The 16,385-nt window shown below is 36.5% G+C and overlaps 2 long non-coding RNA genes across 3 annotated transcripts; one reads left to right on the top strand and one right to left on the bottom strand.

Annotated features, from left to right (window-relative positions):
* Window positions 1-7,954: 7,954 nt before the first annotated feature.
* Window positions 7,955-14,621, bottom strand: LOC137854883 (uncharacterized). Of its 2 annotated transcripts, XR_011095434.1 has the most exons (4): window positions 14,278-14,621; window positions 13,920-14,190; window positions 13,481-13,610; window positions 7,955-9,550 (listed from the first exon to the last, which is right to left on the bottom strand). It is a non-coding gene; the product is annotated as an uncharacterized lncRNA (long non-coding RNA). The 2 variants fall into 2 exon arrangements; XR_011095433.1 differs by lacking the exon at window positions 7,955-9,550 and having other exon boundaries at window positions 13,391-13,610; window positions 14,278-14,618.
* A 79-nt stretch (window positions 14,622-14,700) lies between these two features.
* LOC137854882 (uncharacterized) lies at window positions 14,701-15,967 on the top strand. Its single transcript, XR_011095432.1, has 2 exons — window positions 14,701-14,788; window positions 15,601-15,967. It is a non-coding gene; the product is annotated as an uncharacterized lncRNA (long non-coding RNA).
* The last annotated feature ends 418 nt before the right edge of the window (window positions 15,968-16,385 follow it).

The raw sequence follows: 16,385 nt of genomic DNA, 5'->3' as shown, positions 1-16,385 counted from the left end.
TGGGAAGGATCACTCTTATATTCTCTTTCTTATATTCCTCTGTAACCATCTCCTATTGGACACTGCTAAGGACTAGTACGTGGGCATTTTCTCTGATGTGGGACAATTTTCTTAAGAAATCAGTGACACATTGGGGCATTTAAATCCTATTTATTTCAACAGAATAACTAAATATACCAAATGTTTAACTGTCTAAATTACTTGGGTGAAAAACAAATCAAATTACAAGCACAGTCCAAAGTGTGCAAATATTTCAGAGCAAGATTAGTGAATGCTGATGAACTCACAATTTCAGTACTCGTTGCACACTTGTTGAAGGCAATGAAAACTTCATTATAGACTTCACTAGAATCTGAGGAAGGTCTGCAATGAAGCTTTGTTTAAAAAGCCTTTAGTTCTATTAAAAAAGCTTTCTATTCCACAAATGTCCATCTCAGACAGTGAGAGAGCTTTTGAGGGTAAGTGTCACAATTAAAGGTAATTAACCCAATTGGAAATCTATTCTCAGGTAGCTATTGGAAAGATGGTGGTTTGGTAAGACAGAGCAGGAGGAGATAGGTTTCATATATTCTGTCAGTTTTCAAACAAACACAGCAAGGACTCAATATGCAAGCAATGTCTTCACTCGTCAAAACTGAAGATCATTGATAATTCGTTAGCACAGCCCAATGCAGTATTGTAAATGACATGGGCATTGGGATGAACTGAATGAGCATTATGTGTCTGCTGATGAAGTATATGTCTGTCAACTCAACTCTGAGTCTGACAGGTCTTTTTTTTATTATTATTATTATTATTTTTTTAACATCTGTGTTCAGTGTCACTATGACTGCACACTGAAATACCTGTGTCAGATCAATAAGACACTCTAACAGCTAAGAAGTGCATCATAAGAATGTAACAAATATTGAAGGGTATAGGAAAAACTTATTAATATTTAGTAAAACTAATCTGTTTCTCACTAGCCAAAACATGCACATCCAGCCCTTTTGGGGAGACAGCTTTGAAGACTCACTAAGTTGAGATGAGGTTTTCTACACTATACATTTCTACCTGCATATTCCCTGTGGGAATTATTCCATAATTTTGAAGCCAACTTTTGAGATTTGGGAGATCGTTAGAGGGTTTGTGTATGTTTTCTTCATTATGTTTTTCCAGATAGACCAAACGTAGTCACTTTATAGATGGGAATTTGATTTAAATAATATGACTTTGCTAACATTACATTTTGAATTTATCTTTACTAAGGATGCATTTTAATTTTATTCCATGTATCCTCATTAAGCAACTGTTTGCTCCCTCAGGCATTTTTTTCAGGCTTTTAGTCTACCTATTGGTACTCAAAGCTGTAAAAGTTAAAGCTTATTTGAAATTTTATTCTGAAATCTGCTAGCTTTTTCCCCTTTGTAGAACTGCAGGCATTCAGGGGCATGACTACACTGTTGCTGGAGATGTTCTATTTTCCCTGTATAATTTGATAAATATTAAATTGAATAACATATTTATAATAATGTTTTGTAGGCAAAGCCCTAATCTCCAAAAAATTGGCATATTTGTTAGAATAGCATTTTATTTTGCATTGCTATTAGCAGAATCACTGTCTAATCAGTTATCTGAAATCCTTCCACTGTAACATGTAAATGTGAGATAGGTATTGAAATTACCAGCAAGGGGCCCCAAAGGAGTTGTATTTTACTTGTGTCTATTGTTTCTGACTTCTGAGTATTGCACACATAACTTTAGGATGACAACTGATAGAAGAAAGTCTGACAAAAGAGAGAAAGTCATTGACAAGAAGTTGTTTTGTGATTTTTTTTTTTTTTTTTTGGACATAAAGAAATGGCAGAATTTGCATCAAATGGAAATGGTCAAATGGTCTTTCTAATTTTTATTATTGTACACTCAAATAATAACGTTTTCTTGTGCCATATGCATATCTAGCAAGTTTAGGAATTGTCATTTGACTAAAAGAATGGGAAGGACAGACAAATCTGGAGGAAGTAATGAAAGCACGCAGCACTGGTTAAGATTGCAAAGCAAGTTAATTGTGTCCTAACTTTCATGCCTTCTCACCTCGTACCCTTGTCACCATTTCTTTGTTTTTCTTTAGCTGCAGTGGCTGTTATTTAAACAGTTCTGTGATTATGCTGTCATCAGCAAGTTGGGACATATATATGTCAATGTGCAGTAATAATGGGTGAGGTTCTTTAGTTTTCATTCTTTCCTTCCTTCTGCATCGCCAACATTTCGCCACATACATTCCTCTTCAGGTCATTGTGTATTTCCCTAGAGAAACAAATTTGTTGATCCTTGGTTTGATATAATCCTTCATTCCCAGAACTTGCATAGACAACAGGTACTGACTGCTCTCAAACTAAGTTACTGTTTAGAAATATTTCTCCAGATCAGCATTTGTTGTTTTGAAAAGCTGGGTGCTACCTTCAGCAAAAAAATAAATAAACCTTCTAAAGTAGGTCAGGAATCAGAACCAAAAAGGCTGCTCAAGGCAGACTCAGATCTGTAGGTATTTGCAATTTTAACTCACTGGTTCAATGTACAATAAAGCTTATAGGTGTACAGCACAAACAAGTAACCAGTAAAAAATGCTTATATTATAGGTGGCTGCATGTGCCTTATTTATTTCTGATTGTTGACATGTAAATAAAGATGCACAGAACAATAGTTAAATATGAGTAGATATAAAGTAAACAAAGATAACGTGATCTGGAAAATGCATAACTGATATACCTAATACATGCAATCAAGGAGTATAAGCAAATTCAAACAAATGTCCCTATCTGATATGGAAGTCACATAGCTTTAAATGTAGGGTGACTAACAAATTCCTTCAGCCAATCTGTACGCTGAAAGAAAGTAAGCATTTGCTCCAACTCCCTATTGGAATAGACTGGCAGTTCAAATATCCAGAATAATAACTTCTATTAGAAGTACTGGACCTCTAATAGAAAATTTTTGTGGTTTAACCCAGCCAGCAGAAAAACACCATACAGACGTTCGCTCACCCTCTGCCCTCCCTCTCTGAAATGGGGGGAGAGAAATGGAAAAGTGAAGCCTGTGAGTTGAGATGAAGACAGTTTATTAAGACATTAATAATAATAATAAAAATAATAATGTTATACTATAATACTACTAATAATGTGTACGAAACAAGTGATGCACAATGCAATTGCTCACCACCCGCTGACTGATGCTCAGCCTATCCCCGAGCAGCCGCCCCCCCCATCCCGGCTAGCCTCTCCTATATATTGTTTAGCATGACGTCAGATGGTATGGAATACCCCTTTGGCCAGTTTGGGTCAGCTGCTCTGGGTCTGTCCCTTCCCAGCTCTTTCTGCACCCCTAGTCTGCCTGCTGGCAGGACAGAGCGAAGAACTGAAAAGTCCTTGGCTTGGTGTAAGCACGGATCTGCAATTAAAACATCAGCATGTTATCAGCACTCTTCTCATCCTAAGCCAAAACATAGCACCCTACCAGCTACTAGGAGGAAAATTAACTCTGTCCTAACTGAAACCAGGACAAAAATTTACACTGACTTGTGCTAGACAAAGTACCTGAGATCTGGTCCAAAGTTGCCAAAATATTGTCCACAGTATCCAAGCTGAAGATGAAACCTTATGGGCTACCAGAGGGAACCTAATGGGGGACATCTTCATTCACCCTATTTTGTCTTCTTGACAAATCTCAACAAATGTATGAAATTGATAGAAGTTGAATCAAAAGCCTTCACTATATTCAGACATGAATCCTAAGCTGGAGGTCATTTTTGCTGTTGTTGTTGTTGATTTCTTTTCTTTCCTTTAAAAAATATATTTATTGTTATGTTATGTGTATATGTAATTTGTGTATGCAGCTATTATTATTATTTCCTTAACAAAATTCTGACTCTACTTTGAAGACATTGAGGTGAAAAATGAAAAGAAAACATGATCTTTGACTTTAAATGTATCTAGACTTTCTAGAGGAAGACCAGATGCGAAGGACAGCTGCCTTCGTATTTTATCCCAGACCACTCCAGAATAAAACTAGGTTCTTTGTCAGAGTTAAAAGTTCCTTTTGCTACAGCCAGTTGCACATCTCTTTGAATGAGCCAGTGTATAGGGACAAGATAGGTACAAATCATACTTTGAGCCACCTCATTCAGATACAGATATTCCAGCTCAGATTGGACAATGAAGGAAACAGAATTTGGGTTAGATGCTTCTCATTAACTTCCTTTGAATGGATGCTCTTGTTTAAACATTCAAGATGTGCCATAAATTTAAAGGTAAATTTCAAAAACACAAGGCTGCTTTTGTTTTGTTTTTGTTTTGTTTTGTTTATGATTGGAAAAATAATTTTCATGGAAAACATTCCTTTCTCCTTCATGCCTTCCTGCCTTCCTTCCAGAAGAGAGCCACAAAGATGACCAGTGGACTGGAGCACCTCTCCTATGAAGAAGGGCTGAGAGAGCTGGGGCTGTTCAGACTGAAGAAGAGAAGGTTGCAGGGTGACATTATTGCAGCTTTTCAATACTTAAAGGGAGCTTATAAAAAAGATGGATGGCAACTTTTTTCTCAGACAGACAATGATAGAACAAGGGGGAATGGTTTTAAACTAAAAGAGGGGAGAATTCGATTATAGGTTAGAAGGAAATTCTTCACTCAGAGGGTGGTGAAGCACTGGAACAGGTTGCCCAGATATGGATGCCTCATCTTGCCAATGTTAAGACCAGGTTGGACGAGGCCCCCTGGGCAGTGTGATCTAGTGGGTGGCATCCCTGCCCATGGGGCAAGGAAGTTGGAACTATATTATCTTTAAGGTCCCTTCCAAGCTAAGCCATTCTAAGATTCTATGATTCCTTCCTTCTCTCCCTCCTGAAGCACAAAAGAATGTAGTAGCAAGATGGGGATCAGGACCTTCTCCCAAGCACTGAGAGATAAGACAAGGGGAAATGACCTCAAGTTACACCAGGGAATGTTTAAGTTGGATAGTAGGAGAACATTCTTTACTGAAAGAGACGTGTAGCACTGGAACAGGCTGCTCAGGGAAGTGGTTGAGTCACCTTCCTTGGAGGTCTTCAAGAAATGTGTAGATATAGAATTTGGGAAGTTGGTAGCCTGGTTTAGTGGTGGACTTGTCAGTAGCAGGTTAAAGGTTGGACTAGATAATCTTAGAGGTCTTTTCCTGCCTGAATAATTCTGTGATTCAATAATTACATGAAGTAATTCTGTCCTGATTTACACCATATTAAGAATAATGGCTCTGTTTCTTCATAATGTCCTTGGCTTCTGTGGGTTTCTTACGTGCAAACAGATAAGGAACTTCAGTCTCTTTTAAGTTTTTTTTTTTTTTTTTTTTCTTTTAATATATTAATTATTATTCCTGTTTAGACCTTGTTCAGAAGATTATCCAATGTATTACTCCCTAGTACTACTAACACTGAACAGACTTTACTTGTGCTTTCAGAAGTCTCAGTCATTTTATCTTCTGAAAAAGTTCAGGAAAATCACCTCCTCTTGGTGCCGTAAGGGCGAGAAGGTCTCTGTTGAAGTGAAATTTTTTGGAGTTGCTTTGATGGCTTACACCTTACCAGTTTATCTCACTGGCAAGTAAACTAATGCTGAGGTGGGTTGTCACTGCTCAGTTATTAACAGTAGGTTCATCTGTTTCTGAAATTAAGGTGTCTGCAACTCCACCAGCTTGGTGTTCCTTGACAGCTACAAGAAAAATCTCTAAAACTGTGCTGCTAATTGTACAAAATACTAGAAGGTTCAGAAATGTGTGATATTGAACACATACCATCTCCAACAATTATAATTTGGTTGTTAACAGAAGGCTATTTTAAAATTTGGTTGTTAACAGAAGGTTATATTAGGAACTGAGTACTGAAGAACACTGCTGCAAAAAAAATAAAATATAAAGAAGAGATGTGACAGGAAAATTTGCTTCTAGCATAATATTTTCAGTTCTACTGTACTGGAGGAAGCCTTAACCAGGAAAAGCTTGTAGTATTTAACAGGAAAAAATATTAAAACTCTAGCTCTGCAGTTTCTGCCATGTTGAATAATGTCACTCTTTTATGTGGCAAATTTGCTTGTATCCACACGAATTTGGCAGCACTATGATTTTTCCAATCATATACAATTACTTATACCAGAAATGTTGAATCAGAGTATAGAAGTTATCTACAAAGCTCAAATTATCCCTTTGGAACATGCTTTTGATATTTTAAGTTTACTGATGCAAATATTTTTGGATCTCTCTTATTACAGAGGAGTTGTGAGAACTGCAGTTAGTATTACCAGAAGGTCTTATGAATTTAATTGAGTTTCACAGATGAATCTTGAGCAGAAAAAAAGTAGTGTTTGGAAAAAGCAATCATACATTTCAGGTCATTGTTTCCAAAAGGAAACTTCCAGACATTTTGCTTGAGAATGAGTTTGTTTTATATAAAAAATGCTTAACATTTTGATTTTGATATAGTGCATTTTTACAGTACTAACAAAAAATATCAGTGTTTGTTAGAGGAGGAAAATGCCACTGTTTCCCTCCTTACTATTATGACTGAAAAATTGATGAGAACAAACTTTCTTACAAAGTTTCAATATCTTTCTGTATATAATCAGTCTAGAAAATTTCAGCATTAACTTGTGCCCTTTAGGGGTGTTATTGACATCAGCAATTGTGAAAACATAATAAGCAAGAAAGGTAAGTTTCCAGGTAATTATTATTATTTTTTTTTCCTGGAACTGAAGAATAAATCTGAGCTAAGTGTCACAGTATGAGGTTTTGCTCTACCTTGGTGTTGCATTCCCCTTCAGATTGTTGCAATCTCTTTGCTTTTAACTTTTCCAAATCTACTTTCCTACCTTTCCCTTATCTGTCATTAGTTTGCTTTCCCTTGCAATCACTTTAAAGGACAATACATGCAAATCTGTATACTAAAAAAATAAATATTAGGTAAATACTGAATAGTTGTATCGTGATTTAACCTTTGAATTGTAATTCTGCAGTAATTCTAGTCTTAAAAATTACCAAGGCATATTTTGATATCATGGCCTAATATCTGCCATAGGCAAGGAAGCAGCTGGTATAATATAAATGCATGACTACAAGTTGCTGACTCTACTGCCAGATTTGCTTTGCCACACTGAGAACAATGTTAGTAAAGGAACCAGCAGGCTGGACAAAGAAAAGAGTTTTTATTCAAACCTCCCACTGACACTGCGTTTCACAGGTAATAAGCAGGACTGGCCTAAGGCCAAAAATACACTTTTTATCTGGCTCTCTAAACAAGAGAGACTCTTCTACAACACAGGATTTCAGCAAAGTTTCCCTGAAGCTAATGGCATTTCATTCAACTCAAGACTGTTAAAAGTGGTTCTAGAAGATGCTGATCACTCTTGTCCTTCATTCTGTTTTTCTATACAAAGTCTCCTAAGAAGTTAGAGAGTCACATGGGCATATATCAGGAAATTTTTAAATACATGTAGATTTATTTGAAATTACATTGTGCACCGTTGAGGGTAGAAGGTATCCAAATCTGTTGGTTGTTGTTGTCTTGTTTGTTTGCTTTTATATGTTATTTTTTTTTTTAATTCTATATTTTCTTGCAACTACATAAATAAACATGATTGTGTGTGTGTGTGTATGTACATGTATCTTCTTTAACCAAAGGATAGAATAGGAAACATCTTTAAAAAATCCAGTAAGTAGACTGAACTGTATAGCTAAAAAAAAATAATAAAGAAATAAAAAATAAAAATAAATAGAGACGTATTTAATTAAAAAGACTTGTCTTCAGAAATCTTGAAGCATTTCATATCTGAATGAAAAATAATCAGCTTCTTTTCTCTCACCAGAAAATATTGTTGCCTCTCAGAGGAGAGGGAAAAAAAAAAAAAAAAAAAAAAAGAGGCACCAAAATCTGAGGAATGTAAACCAAAATCATCATTTTATTTTTCATTTAGAAAATGTCAATTCCTCCTACATTTATCTTTAGTTTCTCATCCTTGTTATTATAGTGGCTCTTTTGCTGTTTTGCATTCTGTGACATTAAGTAAAGAATTACTTGTGTAATCTTCTAACTTTACTTTTCTTTCTTAAATTATTTCTCAATTAGAAACAAACCACAAACACAAAACAAACAAAAGATTAATTTTTATAGAACCATTTTGGTCATACTCCAAAGACCAAGTAGCGCACTGAAAACAATATTTAAGTCTGATATTTAAAATAAACCAAACAAAGCCAAACCAAAACGAAGATTTTAAATCCTAGGTGTCCCAATCCCATATGTTAGCTGGCAGAACTAAGTAAATAACCTTCTTCTGTATTTGCATATTTTTAAACAATTTGCAATGTAGTTTTGCATAAAGAGAACACTTTTCTTTTTTATAAACAGATGCCTCTCTGGCTGTCATTTCAAAGATGTGTGATTGAATTTCTGAAAATCTAGGAAAAATGATAAAAGTGACAGAAGTAAAGCAAGTGATTTGACTATTGTTTCAAGTGTTCTTTCTTTTTCCATTTAAATGTAAAAACAGTATTAATGTCCTGAAGATATTATTCAGTAATCATAATAGTGGACTTTCAATAACACTTGAAATTGTTAAAGGTTCTGTGCTAATTAACACAGATAGTGCCCACAAATTTTACATGCTAATATTAACCTTGCAAAAGTGAGTCAATTTGTGTGTGTGTGCATGCGAGGGTTGCATTCCCTCTATGTACTCACATGCACTGAATATACAGTCATTTGTCAGTCTTTAATAAGAAACAGAAGTGACATCTGTCATGCATTCCAGTAAACACATTAAGCAAACACAATAGGACCCCAAAATGTTTACTCAAGTACTCTAATTAATTGTGACTTGCTGTAACAGAGTTTTCTATGAATTAAACAGAAAGATCCATGCTCTCTCCTCCCCCTCCTGTAGCTTTTTGTGCAGTGGGAAAAGATTTAAACTAAAGACTTCCCTTCTGGCCGTGCCAAGGTGCATTTTTTCCTCACAGACCTGAGTTGCAGTAGAAGTTGATGTGAGAGTTTGTCATGGCTGTTTTGACAGTCCGGTCATCCTAATCCAGGGATCTGGTCCCTGTGGTTTGTCAATTATCCTACTAACCCTACAGCGAGAGGAACACTCAAGGCACTGAACTGTCATACACTAACCAAGAAATAATGTCAGCAGCCAGTGAGCAGGGACTGAGAGAGATGGGGATGCTTTTGACAACAGAGAAGTGTAGATCATTTCAGAGTTTATTTTATTTATAGGCATTCGTAACAAATTAATTATATAGCGCTGCAAGGCTTCACTAAAACTTGCTGGATTCAGCCCTGCATGCACACACAGGATGATGAACACAATGGAGTACAGAGATTGCAGCACTGCAGATCCAGATGTGAAGGTTTGATTCCCAGTTTCTTTCACCTCCCTCCTGTGACCTTGAGCTTGTTACTTGACTTGGATATGTTTCAATATCCCCCTGGATAAACTGAGGATAAAAGCATCCATTCTTAAGAGCAGGCAGAGCCTTAATCAATTAATGCCTGTAAAGGACATTAAGATCATTTAGCAAAAGGTAGAATTAAAGTGCAAATTATGCTAAAGTCCTACTGAAATGAAAAGCAAGTGCATTTAAAGGGGATTTAGATAGAGAAGGCGAGACAGTGAAGAAAATCTAGGTGGAGGATTACAGGAGGCTTGATTCTGATCCAGTATGTATCAGGATAATTTGGCTTAATTCCCCCTCTTAATACTAACAAAGCAGGCTCTGTCCTGGATTCTCACTTGGTGTAAAATTACACTGCACCAATGACTATGACTGCACCAATTATACCAACTCAGAATCTAATTTTTTGGATCTTAAAGTCTTCTTTTCCTAGATATATATATATATAATTTCCTGAGTCTGTTTTTTTATTTGTTCGTTAATCAGAGGTTTACTCTAACCATGTTGAAGCAAGAAAACATGTCAGAAGAAATCAAACAATAGAGATTAATTAAATCTGGAGTCACCCTGTATTGAAGTAAGGCACAGCATGACCAGCAAGACTGTATGATGGCTATGGAGCCAGGAGAATCTCTTACACCTTTATTTCCTTCGTTTAGATGTGGTACAGCACCAGCAGTAACTTGTTCAAATGTTCTACCATCTCTTCAGAAAATCATAGGGTGTGAGATGAGTGAATTGACTCAGGCCCTAGCAGGCATTTGTCCCTGGCAAGGTAACTTCTTTTAAGCTAGTCTTCTAATTTCTTGTAAAAAGATGTGGGAACAGGCCAGTCAACACAGTATGGGGATGAAATCCAACACAACTGCTATGAAATTTAATGTTTTAGGACTGCTTCTGGTAGCCTGAACAATTTAGAGCACCAGTGTCTTGTTGTGAAGATTTGTCATGGATATCAACATGGGAAGAGAAATATATGTTGATCCTTGGAAAGAGAAAGCTTTTCATTTATAGTTATTTCAAACTCATGGGTGCTATCATCAGAACAACAGAATGTAATAGATCTTGCTATGGATCTAATAAATTTATCTCCCACATATCACCTACATGACTGAAATATGCACATTCGCTGCTGGTATTTTATGAAGTCTGGGAAAATAGCAATGCCTCAAAGCATGTAAATTCACCACCTTCAGTTTTAGCTATATTAGTGGAGAATTCAGGCCTGGAGTCCAGGACTTTACATGATCATGTCTGATATTAGACCCTAGCTATTTCAATTGCACCAGAGTCATCAAATCTGGAAAAGAGCTGGAAGGTAGCCCAGGAAAATATTATACTTTGACAATGTGTTACTACATGAACATTGCTTCATTGTGCAAAATGTAACTGATCATTCATGAAAATCTTGAAAGTATTTACCATAAAAGGAGAGGAGAGGAGAGGAGAGGAGAGGAGAGGAGAGGAGAGGAGAGGAGAGGAGAGGAGAGGAGAGGAGAGGAGAGGAGAGGAGAGGAGAGGAGAGGAGAGGAGAGGAGAGGAGAGGAGAGGAGAGGAGAGGAGAGGAGAGGAGAGGAGAGGAGAGGAGAGGAGAGGAGAGGAGAGGAGAGGAGAGGAGAGGAGAGGAGAGGAGAGGAGAGGAGACAAGGAAAGGAAAGGAAAGGAAAGGAAAGGAAAGGAAAGGAAAGGAAAGGAAAGGAAAGGAAAGGAAAGGAAAGGAAAGGAAAGGAAAGGAAAGGAAAGGAAAGGAAAGGAAAGGAAAGGAAAGGAAAGGAAAGGAAAGGAAAGGAAAGGAAAGGAAAGGAAAGGAAAGGAAAGGAAAGGAAAGGAAAGGAAAGGAAAGGAAAGGAAAGGAAACCTTTGGAATAGCCCACATGAGAAACCACTAATCTACATTGATCCAATTGAACTGAAACAGCTGCTTGTTGTCATTCTCCATAGCAGGTCATTTAGGCTTAGGGCAACTTTTTATATATAGAAACTCTATCTTGCCATCAAACATTAAAGAAGAAGACTGTGCTGGGAATGAATATACATAAATTTTAAGACAGGAAGAATACTCATGTATACAGACATACATTGTATGAGGAAACAACACAGTTCCTGTGAGCCAAAGCCATGAGTCAGTCATTAAATCTCACCAAATGAAGGCCAGTAAACCTTTTTTTTTTTTTTTTTAATTCCCTATGAATCTCACCGTTTTGTGAGCTGAATACGATCCCTGCTGTTGGTGAAATGTCAGCAACAGGTTTTTTTTTTTTTTTTTTTTTTTTTTTTGTCTGGTTATGTGGTTATGTGTTTCTCTTCCTGCAAATGAAGATTCCCATAGTCACTCACCAGCCCGATGGGAGTTGTTTCAATAACTCTCCCATGCAAACAGATTTCAGCAGAATCACCATATATCTCATATGCAAGTGCCTGGCCATGAGATAATCTTATTTTGTATTGGTGACTCAGAGAGCAGTAATACCCATCATAGGCTTCAGTCCAGTCTCTTCATTCTACCCTTTGTGGGAAAGGACATACAGTTTTCAGACTGATTATTTTCTTTTTGGAAATATGGGCATGCTGATAACACAAGCATGTCTGAAGATATTTAGACACATTCAAAATTGTGTCTGTGCATTGGATATTACTGTCAGACTGCTAGTGAGGTGGTCGAGGAAAGATGGTAAACAGAGCCCATCCCCTGTCTCTCCCCACACGAATGAATCTCCCTCTCTGATACCTCAGAAGTTGTATTCCACGAACACCAGATCCTTTAAAACAATTTGCAGGAAAGTTAGATTATCAATGAGAAACTTTAAACCTCTAGGACTGCTACTTGACAATTTGTCACTCAACTTCAACAAAACTATAGGGGAAAAGCACAATGAATTAATGAATAGCAACAAATCCCCATGACAACATGTTACTTCATTAAAATTTTATCAGCATTCTTCCTAAGGAAAGCATGCCTTCTGTTCTGTGTTGAGTTTCTTCTACAGTGTTTTACAGACAATTCAGAGCATTCTGGTGCTTCAAAATTAGTTCCTGTGGAGAGTGAGCTGCACGCAGACTCTAGATTGTGTCACGCAGTGGTCTCCTGGGTGCCATGATGAAGTTTTGCCTACATTTTTTTTTCTGTGTATGTTATGCCTTAAACATTAATCAAGCATTTCCCAATTGCTTTCTTTGAGAATAGGTTAATTAGCTGCAAATGCATCTCTGTGTTAATTTTCAGCAAATGCATTAAACTGCATTTCATAAATATTTTCCTAGCAACCAAATGAAAGCTTTGAAAGGAAAATGTTTTCATTGCTTTCACTGAGGCTCTATCTTATGCTTTTTTGTTTGTGTGTCTGGATATCCATAAAAACATACTCATTGCTGTTTAGTGTATTTTTCAGTTCTGAATACAAACACACACAAAAAGATTATAATAAAAATAATAAAAATAGTCACTAGATATTGTAAACTTAACAATACAATTTTAAGTTTTGTAACAAAATAAAATAAAACAAAATCTTCTGCTCTGAAACACTGCAGGTATTTGCTAATGGAAATTCAGGTGTTCGGATAATTTTAAAGAATAAAAACAAGACAACAGATAAATTGGAAGAAAAAAAAAAAAAGAATTACTCTCAAAAATAAATAATACTTTATATGCATATCAGCAATCTGCTTGGGTTTTATTAATAAACATTTTTCACAGATTATGTAAAGTCAGACAGTCCGATTATTTACTTCATGTATTTGGTTCTAAAAGTACCTAACAGGAAAATAGGTGTTCTTAGAAACTTAGTACTACAAACAGATTTGGGACACAAATTCAGTATTAGATTTCCACCTGGTATCTATAGCATTTGACACAGGGACTGGGTGTTGAAGTGGGTGGCTAAAATCCTGATTTTTGGAGTGAGGCAGAACTAAGAGTTCACACTGAGATTCTGCAATATTTATGATACGGGTTTTCTAAACCAGACAGAGGGTATTGAAATGATATTTCTTTAGCATTAGACATTTATTTTCTACAAATGAAACATACATCAGAAGGAGCCAGTCTCCTGCTTCCAGCCAAGTGCTTGAACTGCACATCTCTGTCCTCTCCTTGTCCTCCCCATGAATTTTGCCATTCTTGAGCAATGGTCCAGTTTCAGTAGAAAATATGTAGAGATCTATACACAGAATCCAATGATGATGAGAAAATTCTGGTTGAATTTTGAAATTGTCATAACCACTTCCAACTTAAATCCTATAAACATGATCTGCCTTCCATATAACCAATCTGATCAATTACTTATGCCAAAAATTTTCACTCTACATTATTGTTATTATTATTTTAATTCATTGCAATCTTAGTAGGTTAGGCTTGTTTCTGAGCAGGCTCAATAGTGTTAGTTGCATTCAATAATGTCGTATTGTAGCCAATATAAATGTCATTGCAGCCAATATAAAACTGAATGTGATGCACTTGATGAACTTACCATTATACAAAGATTTAATGACATTTCAGGGTTCAGCAAGCTGTGACACTAGTGTCAAAGAGATGTTGTGAGCAAATGGCAGCAAGGTCAGGAACTAGGAGTTGTAGTACTCTAAGAAAGGCTTCCATGGGAAGCAGCTGGTATCAGGCTGCAAGTTTGTTTTTGTGCTCTCTTGCAGATGACAAAATACAGGACAACGGAACCTGTAGCCACTCTCCTCTTGAGATGCAGATTTTCCTGGTGCATTTCTTTTGGCAGATACACCTTCAAACTTTTAGAAAAAAAATAAAAATAGATTAAGACTTGTCTTCTGAAATACTGTCAGACTTGCTACACACAATGTGTTTGTCCAACATACTCTTCAACCCAAGACCCAGTTTCTGTGAAATGTCTAACCACGTTTGGTTAGACAATATAACTAATTAACTCAATTTACAGCTATCATTATCTCTAACCAAAGCCAAAAACATTATGTGATATTCTTGAAGAAAGCAGAGGAAAAGCTATTTCCTTTCTTCTCTTAATTTCTTTTTCCACTTCTGAAGACATCAGTAACTTGTGAATTAAAAGGCAAGGGGAGGTGGCTTTGAGTAGGTTTCAGATATATCTGTCATGGGGAGCATGTGGTGCTATTTAAGTTTCTTCTGAACTCTGCCTGCCTGTCTCTGTCCTGTAGTCTTTTTGAGGCAGCTTTTGTTAAAGGCGAGTCATGCCAATCAGTCTTGGCAGGTGGTCTTTTTAGTTCCAGGTGTTGACAACAGGTATTTGCTTTGGTCTCGTGTACCCTATATCACAAAGGGAGATGGTGAATTCAACATTCATTGGCAGGAAGATGATAGATGACATTTTCTGGCTCAATGTTCTTCATGGTACCATCCCTAATGGTTATTTTATTTTTCCAGTTCATGTGCCACTTGGTGAGGAGTAAATGCAGATTCAGGACTTGACAATTCACTATGTATTGTGCTCTCTCTACCAGTATGTCTATTTCAAAGAAACATTGTGCTCCTTTTTTTTTAATTTATTTTTATTTTTATTTTTTTGTAAGAGAGCTTTTTCATTCAGGCTTTTTTAATTTACCCCTGAGTTTTAATGAGTTGAAATCTATTATTTTATTCTTAGTCATCTTTATAGGAATCTGATGGTGAATTATAAACAGGTGCATCCCTTGCAGACATTTCCTAAAAACTACAAGATGATTATAAAAAATCTGCTTGCTAGTGTCTAGGACAGGAGCACTGGGGATTAGTATATATTTGTGTGCTTTTATTAAATTAATTATTTAGGAGCACAAAATTATCTTAGTGAAAGATCTTTTTGTTTGCCTCTTGTATGCCATTTGTGTGTGCTGCATGTTTCCAGACAAACCTCTGAATTAAGGTTTCAGCAATCAGAATAATGCTTAGAACAATCCAGTTCCAAGTAACTGTTGGTTTTGATATAAATTTAATGTATTTAGTTTATATTTATTCATTAATGCATTGTTTTTTGTTTGTTTGTTTGTTTTTATGTTTTTGTTTTATTGGGGAAACACCATCCGGTAACATGAGCTATATACCGCGATTCTCTACCTCATACTTTACAAAGCAGTTTCATAAAGGAAATGTTATAAATACATTGGTAAAACACTAAGCAAACACAAAATGGCCTTGGAACTTATCTATTCGTCTCCTGTTTCTAGGAAGAAGCATTTCAAAAGGAAAAGGGCAAAGGAAAAGAAAAATTCTGTTTGATGAGAAAATAGAGAATTAGTGGAAAATGAATAAATGAGAGGAATGCTCTAAGTGACCCTACCTAAACAGGACTTATAAAGAAAAGAGAAGAAATGGAATATTCAGAACAATTTCCCCTGGACTCTGAAGATCTTTTCTATATACATCCTCAAAATTGTCAGTACTGCCCCTTCTTCACCCAAGGAACAAAATGCTTATTCATCTTTTCTTGGATGATGGTTCAACATCTCAGTGTTCCAGTAAAACAGGTACCAAACTTTGTTGCTCCAAGAACTAAGCCTCTAGTACAAAATGAAGATGCTGCCAGGGAGCCGTGGAAGGCAAGTGATCCATATCTGTACCAGTAATGAGTTGCTTCCATTGAGCCACTGTTAATTCTCCTCTGCCCCAAAGACTGTAGCACCCAAACTGGCTGTAGAGTAAGTTTCCAGGCTGGTGCTAACTCTCAAGCCGTGGCTGGGAGCTGTTGGATCAGTGCTTGCTGGCCAGTGTTAAAATCGTGACAAGGCCCATTCTAACATTTTCATAATGTGTGTGCCAGTACTCGACTATGTGCTTTAAACCCTTTTTATTATTCAAGAGGTAGTTAAAGCATCAATGTTGGCTTACAAAGGTACTGTACAGGTGATAGGACTAGGTGCTTCCTCTTCATCTTTTCCTCCTAGATCTTGCACTTTATGAACATGTCCATGGCCTTTCTTAAGGAACCAGGCAGCCCCATCCACAGGCTATG

This window comes from Anas acuta, chromosome 3 (assembly GCF_963932015.1).
Source record: "Anas acuta chromosome 3, bAnaAcu1.1, whole genome shotgun sequence".
Classification (NCBI taxonomy): Eukaryota; Metazoa; Chordata; class Aves; order Anseriformes; family Anatidae; genus Anas; species Anas acuta.
This window is presented reverse-complemented; position numbering and strand designations above follow the sequence as displayed.